Consider the following 10,301-nt stretch of genomic DNA (forward strand, 5'->3'; position numbering starts at 1 on the left):
GGTTTCAAGAAAAGACGGAAGGATTTTGTGAGATTCCTGCCTTCTTCCCCCACCATTTGATGACTTACTTTCCAGCAGATGGAAACCCCCCACCAGGTGGATAAATCTGTAGGCGGTGGCACAGTGTAAGCCTTCAGGTCCTAACGGTGTGATGCCCAATGAAAACAGACAAACTGGCATCCAGTGTCCTCACCACCGACCTGCTCGGAAAAACATACTTCAGCGGGTTGTTTTAGGAATCATACCCCTTTTTTTCATATTTGAAGAACACATTTGTATTCTCCTAATGTGTTCTCCTTAATTATTGTGTGATTATTTTCAGGATGAAAAAAACTCACGGGGCGTCTGGGGGGACTCTGTCGGTTGAGCATCCGACTTCCGCTCAGGTCACGATCTCACGGTTTGTGAGTTCAAGCCCCATATCAGGCTCTGTGCTGACAGCTCAGAGCCGGGAGCCTGCTTCGGATTCTGTGCCTCCCTCTCTCTCTGCCTCTCCCCTGCCCACACTCTGTCTCTCTCTCTGTCTCAACATTAAATTAACATTAAAAAAATTTAAAAAAACCCTCATGATTCTTCATACATTTTTATATTTCTTTAAGGTGAAATAGTTTAATTTATAATAATAGTTTAATTTATAATATTAGCGTGACTGAGAGGAAACCATATTCCCTGAGTATATCTTTAATGATGGAGAGAAATAATAGATTTCTTCCCACAAAATGAGAGGTCACTGTAAGCAAGGCATGATGGAGTGGAATTCTACTGAGGAATAAAGAGAGAGGGTGGAGAGGAAAGAAAGAGAGATATATTGCATTGTTTTGCAGGAGGTCTAGCGGTTGAAGTGTCCACGCAGCCACTCTGTGGTCCAGCTGCAAGAATGTGTGGTGCCTCGAAGAAGCATCACTGTGGGTGAGAGAGGGCTGTTCCCTTCCGTCTCCAGAAATCTATCCATGCTAACAGAGGGGCCGTCACAGATCGCTAAGTTATCAAGACTGTAGAATTCCATCGATTAATGGTCATTTTGCCACCAAACACTTAAAACATTATCACTAGTGTATTCACAGAGCTTGTGGATTCCCTAATTTCAAACGACAACGTGTCTGTCCGTCCCGGCTCTGTGATTTTAGGAAGACCAAATGCTGAAAGCCAAACAGACATTATGCTATTTTTCCCTCTTCTCTTCCAGCTGGGATCATCACCGGAGTCTGATTCACACGTCAGCACCTGAATCGGCAGCTTTATCCTGTCAGGAGAGAATTGCAACAAGAATTGCATTCTGAACGATAGGCAAAGCAATGATTCATATTTAATTCTTATAATGAAGTTTGTAGACTAAGAGCTAGTCAATCTAAGCATTACGGGACAAAGGGAAAGGCAACTAGGATCTGACACCTATGTGGAACTAACTACTTCAGTCTTCGAGCGAGAGACATCATCCTTCCTGTGGGAGAGAAGAGAGGGCCTCCCGCTTACCCAAGCTGATGTAGAAATACATGGCATTAGCATTTAGAGCAAACCCTTGGCCATAAGAGAGGCTAAGACGACTAATATGAAAGCATGAATGAAATGAAAAGCAGATAAAGCATGAAGAAGATTAATAAATTACTAATGACAAAAATTATTCTATTTACTCCTGAACTGTCCTACCAAAGTAAAAACAAAATTCAATCCTAGATGTCTCAGAAAATTCAGAAAATAGGATCTTATGTAACATCGGGTGATGGTTCACTATACACCAGGTAACATGTGCTCTGGGATTATTAAAGAGCTTCTACTTAACTTCTTTAATATTTATTTATTTGAGAGAGAGAGAGAGCAAGGGAGGGGCATAGAGAGAGAGACACACACACAGAATCCAAAGCAGGCTCCAGGCTCCCAGCTGTCAGCACAGAGCCCGACACTGGGCTCGAACCCACGGACTGGGAGATCATGATCTGAGCCAAAGTCGGATGCTCAACTGACCGAGCCACCCAGGTGCCCCAAGGAGCTTCTATTTAGAATGAAGAACACAGGACAGTGTATCCCCTGTGATCAGGAGGTCCCTATTTCATGCCAGATTTGAATATGTTATTTAATCTGGGAAGGTCACAAAGCATGAATTCTCTTCACTTTTTCTGTTACAAAGTGCAAATCTGACCTTGCCTTAAAAGGAAAGCTGATACCTTCAGCAAGGCCTTGAAAACATAGTTGGGAGTTTTGTCACAGTTACTCAAAATTGCTAAAGTAAAGATTCCTTTCTATATAAGATTTTCCATTTTTTCTAGCAAAAATGAATTACAGCTCTAACATTTCACAAAAAGTTAATTCTACTAGCAGATGCGACTACAAGACCCAGGGCCATGAGTAACCCACAGGCCATGCAGTTGGATACATGAAACACAGGAGATGATGTTGTTGTTGTTGTTCATTTTCTTTTGAAATGATCAGAATTAGTGATAAATTACCAACATACTGAATAATGGATCGGGATGATTTTTTTTTTTTTAAAGACGAATCCTAAGTTGGTCCAAGTTTTCAAAATAGCACATTGTTTAAGTGAAAGCAAGCATCCTGGAAATACTTACCGTAACGTAACTTTTCACCACGACTGGCACATGTTAACCAAAGGAAATTTCAGTGAACGCTTATCCTTGCAGAGTGCCTTAAAGTCATAACATGACTTTAGGAAAGATGCTTCTCTTGTGGGATGGCATAAGAGGGATCTGAAGAAACATCGGAGTCCCCATCGAAGAAATCAGTTTCTGCTCAGAGCTACAAAGCTACTGGTGGCCTGGAGAAATTCACGTGGACTCACACGTACAAGAGTAAGGTCATTATTGTTCAGTTGGAGTTGATGAGACATTTCTCTGCCCAAGAGGGAGGTCGAGTTATACATCGTAGCCTCGGCTTTTATTTCATAGCGTCCCCGGCCAGTCATCACACGACATGCCATGAGGCTGTGTGACCATCTCGTGGTCTGGAGCGTGTTAGGACCTCTTCTTGAGAGCCTGCACACTGCTCTACTCCAGCGGCCCTCACAGGAGTTGGGATTTGTTGTAGAAGCTACATCTATAGAAACATAGAAAACACCACAACTGTTCTCACCGCCAGAGAGATAATATCAACACCCACACTATGCTCATTGGCGAAATAAAAATACAAAACCGACATTGGCGCGAAAGAGTGTATCTGTCCTGCCTTGACTCCCTCTGTGAGGGTTGCCTTGATCTTTCTTCCCTGCCCATCTACACCTTCTCCATGGGCAATTCCCTAACTGCCCTTGTCTGAGAAGCCCTCAGTTTCTAGCCCCGGTTCCATGCCACCCAATTCATACCTTGTTACACAGATTAGTTTTACTCAGTAACTTAGCACTGGATAAGGAACTGTTTCATTCTTCAGCTTTTTTTCCTTGAATATCCTGCTTGTCTCCCCCAGTCGTGTTATAAAGATGGAGTTCAGACCCAGCACTAAGCTGCCTGGAATCCAGTCCTGGCATCCTTCCCTTCCAGGTACCCGTGACCTCGGGGAACATGATGTAAACCTATTGGTTCCTTCGTTTTCTTCATGCAAAATAAGAACGATGATAAGTAGTACAGGCTCACGGATTCTTGTGAGAAGTAAATAATAAATATACCCTGCCTGCGTAAGATAGTTTCTGATACTTGTGTTAGATAATGTTACCCATTAACATACCACCGCTTTATTTTATTGCCATTTTTATCCTCAGCATCAGAGACCTCCATACTGCACCTTTAAAAAATTTTTTTTTTAACGTTTATTTATTTTTGAGACAGAGAGAGACACAGCATGAACGGGGGAGGGGCAGAGAGAGAGGGAGACACAGAATCGGAAGCAAGCTCCAGGCTCTGAGCCATCAGCCCAGAGCCCGACACGGGGCTCGAACTCGCGGACCGCGAGATCGTGACCTGAGCTGAAGTCGGGCGCTTAACCGACTGAGCCACCCAGGCGCCCCCATACTGCACCTTTTAAATCATGCCTCGCATGGGATTGGCCATGCAATGACTACTCCATGAATTTTGGTAATTGAATGGTAAGAGTAGAAGCACAAAGAACATCCATAGTCCAGTGGGTCATGTCTGCACGACTAGCGATCAAACTGCTGACCTGAGTAGGTCTACCCAGCCAGAGAGCAAGCCTGCGGGATGCTGAGGAAGTTGCCGGAGAGGCAGAAACTCCTAACACATCAAAAAATGGCATGGCTTGTGATGCAAAGCTCGTGTGCAGTTCATGATGATACGAAGTGGAAGCAGACCTGGAAATAAGTCGCAGGGAAATAAGCAGACCTGGAAATAAGTCGCAGGGAGAACATCGAGGTGGCCACCATGGGGAAAAGGTCCAGTTGCTAGCCCCGCTTTTTGCATAGGGAAGTTCTACAACATCTGCTTTGAAACTCAAAGGGTGGCTTTAATAATAGGGAAGAGTAAAATACACGAGAGGCATTCGTGGGGGGTGGAATCTAATAGAACCGTTCAAATCATGACGGGAGAAAACGTTGGCTTATGGAGAGTAGTTCATGAGGTACAGTCAAGAGAAAAGACAGGAGTCGGATCCAAGTTTTGTGAAGCAGGAGGATGAGAGAAGGGAGGACGAAGGGGAGGAAGAGAAGGCATGGAGGGGAGGAACGTGCTTTCTCCTAGGCTGAGGTTTAAAGAAAACGACTTGTGACCGAAGAGTTTAATCTAAACTTTGTGCAGAGCGCAGCGTGTGAATGGGCTCGCTGTCACCGACAGGGAAGAGGTAAGAATGTGGAGGCAACCTAAACGTCCTTTCCAGAGAACATCCGCTCTTTAGTGAAGAACAGAGTGGAAGACTGTGATGCTACATGTAGCTTAGAAACACCATAGACGTATTTCTTTGTTCCAGAAAACCAAGTAAAATGGATTACTTGGAAATGGATGTAGGAGGTAGGGCATCTTAGGACAGTCAGGGCAGAGGCAAGCATGATAAAGGCAAATCAAAACCTGTGTGTGTGTGTGTGTACACACATATTTTTATTTTAACTCAAAATCCTACTAAAAATAAATAAATAATTGCATATCCTGTATATGAATCTCCAAACCTGTCTTAGTTCATAAAAAAAAAAACTGCAAAATACACCACACATTTGTTCCATGGGAGAATTTTCGTGGAAAACACAGAGTACTTTTGGAATAAGTTGTATATATTTACAACATTTTGAAAGCATAATTGTTTATTCAAATGAGAGTCATTGTTTATTCAAATGAGACACATGAGACCCTCTTCAAATAAAGAGATCTTTAGTCTGACTTAGTTACACACACAGGCCAGGACGACTGTATTAAGATCTTACGAGGAGGCAATTTAGGTTTTAAAGTGGTGAGGGGTGCCTTGGTGGCTCACTCGGTTAAGCGTCCAACTTCCGCTGAGGCCACGCATAATCTCACGGTTCGTGGGCTTGAGCCCTGCATCAGGCTCTGTGCTGACAGCTTAGAGCCTGGAGCCTGCTTTGGATTCTGTATCTCCCTCTCTTTCTGCCCCTTCCCTGCTCATGCTCCATCTCTCTTTGTCTCTCAAAAAATCAATAAATATTAAAAAAATGTTTTAAGTAGTGAGATACACTGGCTTTTTTGGAAACTCGAACTCAAAACACAATGTAAACAATCAAAACCCCAAGAAGCGTATGGGAAATGTCAACATTGACTCTTTATTCTGATTGAATTGATATGGGGGATGTCTGTATCCATATATCAGGATGACTGATATATTAATAAATAGACAATCATTCTTATACTTGGGTAGTATGGAATAGTATTTATTATATGTAAGGATATGTACTGGTGATATACATTTATTCATTAATGCTTGTAATACCCTTTCCACATAGATATTCTCCTCTCCAATTCACAGATCAGGGCCTTACACCCATTCTGTAACAAAGTAAGTGTCCTCACGAACCAAATCAAAAGCCTAAGTACTGTGTTTTTTCTCAGTGTTTGACAGAAAACAGATTTCGTGATGCAATTCCAAACCTCTCTTATATGTGTGGCTCATACTACCTAGCACACTTGGGCTACAGGTTAAATAAGGACAGGATAAAGTAAAACTTCCATGCAAAGAAAATTAGCAAACACACAAACAGCTGCATGCGTGCGTGTTTCCATCAATTTCTGAGATCTCTCCACCTCGTGCTATCAGCTGGACTTCATTGTAAATGCCACCCGGCCAAATGCACCCCTGTCTGCTTAGCCAGGAGATATTTTGTGGGTAATTAAATTGACGGAGTTTACGATTGTAGGATGACAATAGCGGTGAGTAGCATTTTCTGGATGGAAGGGTCACAGATACATTGGAAAAAAGTGGAGGAGAATAAAGCAAATATTTAAGGATGTTACAGTTGGGGACTAGACCGGCCAACATGGCAAAAGGGAAAAAGGCAGCAGGGAAATATGGGAGAGAGAAGGAAGAACTCTCGGACACAGGCACTCACTTTCCTACAAAGGCTTACCTTGTTTGACACCGACCAGATATAAACGGATGGGTTTTGTGTAGATGCTGTTCATAGAGAAGGATGGAGACACATTTGCTCTGGAAAATATTTTGTGCTGACGAGATGCTCTAGAAAGATGATGTGGAGGTAGGGAAGAAGATCTATGATGTGCAAGAGCTTGGGGGGAGAGACGGAGACAGAGGTGGGTGTGTGTCACAGAGAATTTGATTTGAGAGTCCTGGTCACCCTCTTTATAAGTAGAAGCTTCTTTGTCTTTGTATAAGTAGCTTCTGCTTTGTATAAGTAGAAGCAGAGAGTTCCGTCCAACTCTTCCCTTCCTCGCCAAAGCTGCCGGGACTCACGGGTTGGAGGATGCCCTGCCCTCCACCCACAGCACGGTTTCTTATTTGGCACACAACACACCTGCACACACATCTTGCACACACATCCTGCAGACGTTCGTGCCCAGAATGGGCCCTCGTCTACCGCGGCTCCCGGTACTTGGCCATGATCCAGGGGCACCTTTGACTCGCCCACCGCGTCCTTGGCAGAAACGGAGCAGAGGAAGGAAGTTCAAGATGTTACGCCACACAAAACGGTGTTCCAAACTGCCCGCATGCCAGGAAAAAAGTGTTGTTTAGAACAAAAAGTGATTTTGGTTTTTTGACTCTGATTACCAGGACAAAGGTCATGATCCCTACGCTGAAGGTGGCTTGTTAGAAGAGTTTCTAGTTTTGAGTTTACAGTTTTACGTGACCACCTCTCTCATAAATTACCTTAAAAAGCGAAGAAAGAGAAATGTTCACTTTCTGTAGACAGGTCAGAAGAATGAGTGCGGGGGGTAAGAAGAGTCGAAAAGCTGGCATTGGAAGAACGGCAGGCAGTAGAACATATATAAAAACACATAAATAAAAATATAAAAATATATAAAAGGCTTCGCTTTCTGGGGAAGAAAGTTCATCAGCCAAAGACTCTGGGGATGACGGAGACACTTCAGGTAAAGGGCTGAAGGGTAAATAAGTTGGCAGTTGTTCTGTGGGTGAACTGACTCATGACACCCAATTTTGGTAAAATTATGCAGTATGCGATAGCTTCATGTTTGGGTTTGTGGGGGAACTACAAGAAAGCTGCCGCATCTTATGTTCCGGTTTACTTGTTACAGAGAAGAGGGTGCCGACCCCTTGTTAGGGAGTTAGGTAGTTCAGCTGTAAAATACACGGAGTTCGGCACCTGGGTGGTTCAGTCAATTGAGCCTCTGACTTGATTTTGGCTCAAGTCATGATCAGGGTCGTAGGATTGAGCCCTGCATGGGGCTCTGTGATGTGCGTGGAGCCTGCTTGAGATTCTCACTCACTCACTCTCTCTTTCTCTCCCTCTGCCCCTCTCCCCCCCACTCTCTGTCTCTTTCTAAAATTAAAAAAAAATGGACTCAGATGGCCATGAGCATCTCTATGGTCTATATTGGATTCTCCATATTGTGTAGGGTCGGATGTGTGTGCACACGTGCATGTGCGTGTGATATTGAAGAAGAGGAAATCCCAGAAAATTAAAGGACTCAGAGACTCACAGCGTGTATTAAAATTTAAAAACAGGGGCGCCTGGGTGGCGCAGTCGGTTAAGCGTCCGACTTCAGCCAGGTCACGATCTCGCGGTCCGTGAGTTCGAGCCCCGCGTCGGGCTCTGGGCTGATGGCTCGGAGCCTGGAGCCTGTTTCCGATTCTGTGTCTCCCTCTCTCTCTGCCCCTCCCCCGTTCATGCTCTGTCTCTCTCTGTCCCAAAAATAAATAAACGTTGAAAAAAAAAATTAAAAAAAAAAAAGAAAAAAAAATTTAAAAACATGAACTTGAACTATGGGTATCAAATCCTTCATTTAATAATCCATTCATTTACATAAATAGCTTTTAGGTACAACGTTGGGTGGTCAGGGACACAGAACTTAGCAAAATGGTCTTCATCCTGGGTGTTATTCTACAAAGGAATGGAGACTTAGAAGCATCAAAGGCAATTTCTTAAGTAAAGAGTGTATTTACGATCGATGGCTGAAAGAATTCTTAAATTTGGCACTAATACTGTGAACACGTTACACGAGGTAAAACTTCATAATACGGTCATAATATTTACAAGAGTGTCCAAAAGAGAGAAAGAACCCCACAAATAAAGTAGTTATTTTACGTACACGAATAGGACATAATTCCATCTGGACTCCTTATCCACGAGCGATAAAACGCCATTCAAAGATACCGCACACACTCACACGTAATGCACGGTTTTCCTGATGATGCCATGGTTCTCACGCGCTGGGCTGGTCAGGACGTGGCCTCCCGGGCTCTCACCTTCACAGAGAGCGAGCGAAGACGTGGCAACGAATGGAAGCTTCACAAAGGTCCAGATAGAGGTGGCGGAAGCTCACGAAGTGAGAAAGCTGGGAGTTGTGGCAAGTGTTCCCACCCTGCCACAGGGGGCGGAGACGAAGGTGGCTGCTGGAGCCCAGAGAAGGGCTGATACTGAAGGAGGCGGTCACGAGACAAGAGTTGCGCCGTCCAGATTGTGGAGACGGGAGGTGAGAGGTTTCCAGCAGTGAAGGGTCCCCCCCTCCTCCCTTCTTGCCCTGGTTCCTAGATCTGCTCGCTTCAGGTGGGAGGGAGGTGGCACCAGGCCCCCCCCCCCCCTTCCCGGGACAGCGTGTGTACCTCTCGCTTGAGGGATAGACCTTGATAATGAAGACGTCGTCTCCCGGCTGGTGACGCGGCCAGGACTTCAGGGCTTTCCGCCAGGTCATGATGCCAAGGGATGGGGCAAGCGCTGAGACCACTGAATTCACGCGGGTTGGGAGATTCTGCTGATTGGGAGCGGTGTCAGCCGGCGGGGCTCCCTCCTCTGTGGCCTGGGAGCTGCCCATGTCCCCCCCTCCAGGGGCTGGCGAGCACGTCCTCTGGCAGGGCCTGGGTGCCAAGAAAGAGCGTAGAGGCCCACAGGCACTTTTTCAGGCTTCCTCTTGAGGCTGCTGTCCCGCAGGCAAAAGCAGGTCCAATGGCCAAGCCCAGAGCCTGTGGCAGGAAGAAAGCAAGGGGCCCGGGTGTAGGGAGATTCAGAAAACTAAGGCTCTCAGTGCGACCAGCCATAGGTGTGCTGGCCTCAGAAATAAGGCCGGAGATATTCCTTGTTTTAATCTTCTCTGAATGAGTTTATTGAACACAGTTACCATCTATTGTCTCAACACTGGGAAGAATCCAGAAGTGATGCTATGGGAGTCTGGGGCTTTCTGTGAAATGTTTTCAATTACATTTAATTAAGGAATCAATTCATTTCATAGATCAAGGATAGTTTTTTTTTTTTTTTTTAATTTCTAGTTTGGCTTTTTATAAAAGTTCTCATGCATTTTTTTCAAATATGTGTCAAAAAGTCATCTTTTTAAATAAGTAAGATTCATAGTAATAAGCCCTGTATAATTCTATTTAAAAATATTATGTGTATTTATTTTGCGAGAGAGAGAGAGAGAGAGAGAGAAAGAAAGCAGGGAAGGGGCAGAGAGAGAGGGAGAGAGAAAATCCCAAGCAGACTCTGTACTGTTAGCACAGAGCCCGATGTGGGGCTGGAACTCACAAACCGTGAGATCATGGCCTGAGCTGAAACCAAGAGTCTGACCCTTAACCGACTGAGCCACGCAGGTGCCCTCGGCTCATATAATTCTTGATATGTTTAATTTATATTATCTGTGTTATTTCTAGATCAATCGTGCGAAGACGTGATCAATTTTTTCTTCACTTAAAATTTTTTTACAATTTTTTTTTACTGTAGTAAAATACAGATACTACAAAATTTACGATCTTAACCACTTTTAAGTATATGGTTT

The 10,301-nt window shown here is 44.3% G+C and overlaps 1 long non-coding RNA gene across 1 annotated transcript; it reads right to left on the reverse strand.

Annotated features, from left to right (window-relative positions):
- Positions 1-3,588: 3,588 nt before the first annotated feature.
- Positions 3,589-4,737, reverse strand: LOC121014884 (uncharacterized). The gene is made up of 3 exons (XR_005783477.1): positions 4,284-4,737; positions 3,963-4,252; positions 3,589-3,729 (listed from the first exon to the last, which is right to left on the reverse strand). It is a non-coding gene; the product is annotated as an uncharacterized LOC121014884 (long non-coding RNA).
- Positions 4,738-10,301: the final 5,564 nt, after the last annotated feature.

This window comes from Herpailurus yagouaroundi, unplaced genomic scaffold, assembly GCF_014898765.1.
Source record: "Herpailurus yagouaroundi ecotype Mexico unplaced genomic scaffold, PumYag 203, whole genome shotgun sequence".
Classification (NCBI taxonomy): domain Eukaryota; kingdom Metazoa; phylum Chordata; class Mammalia; order Carnivora; family Felidae; genus Herpailurus; species Herpailurus yagouaroundi.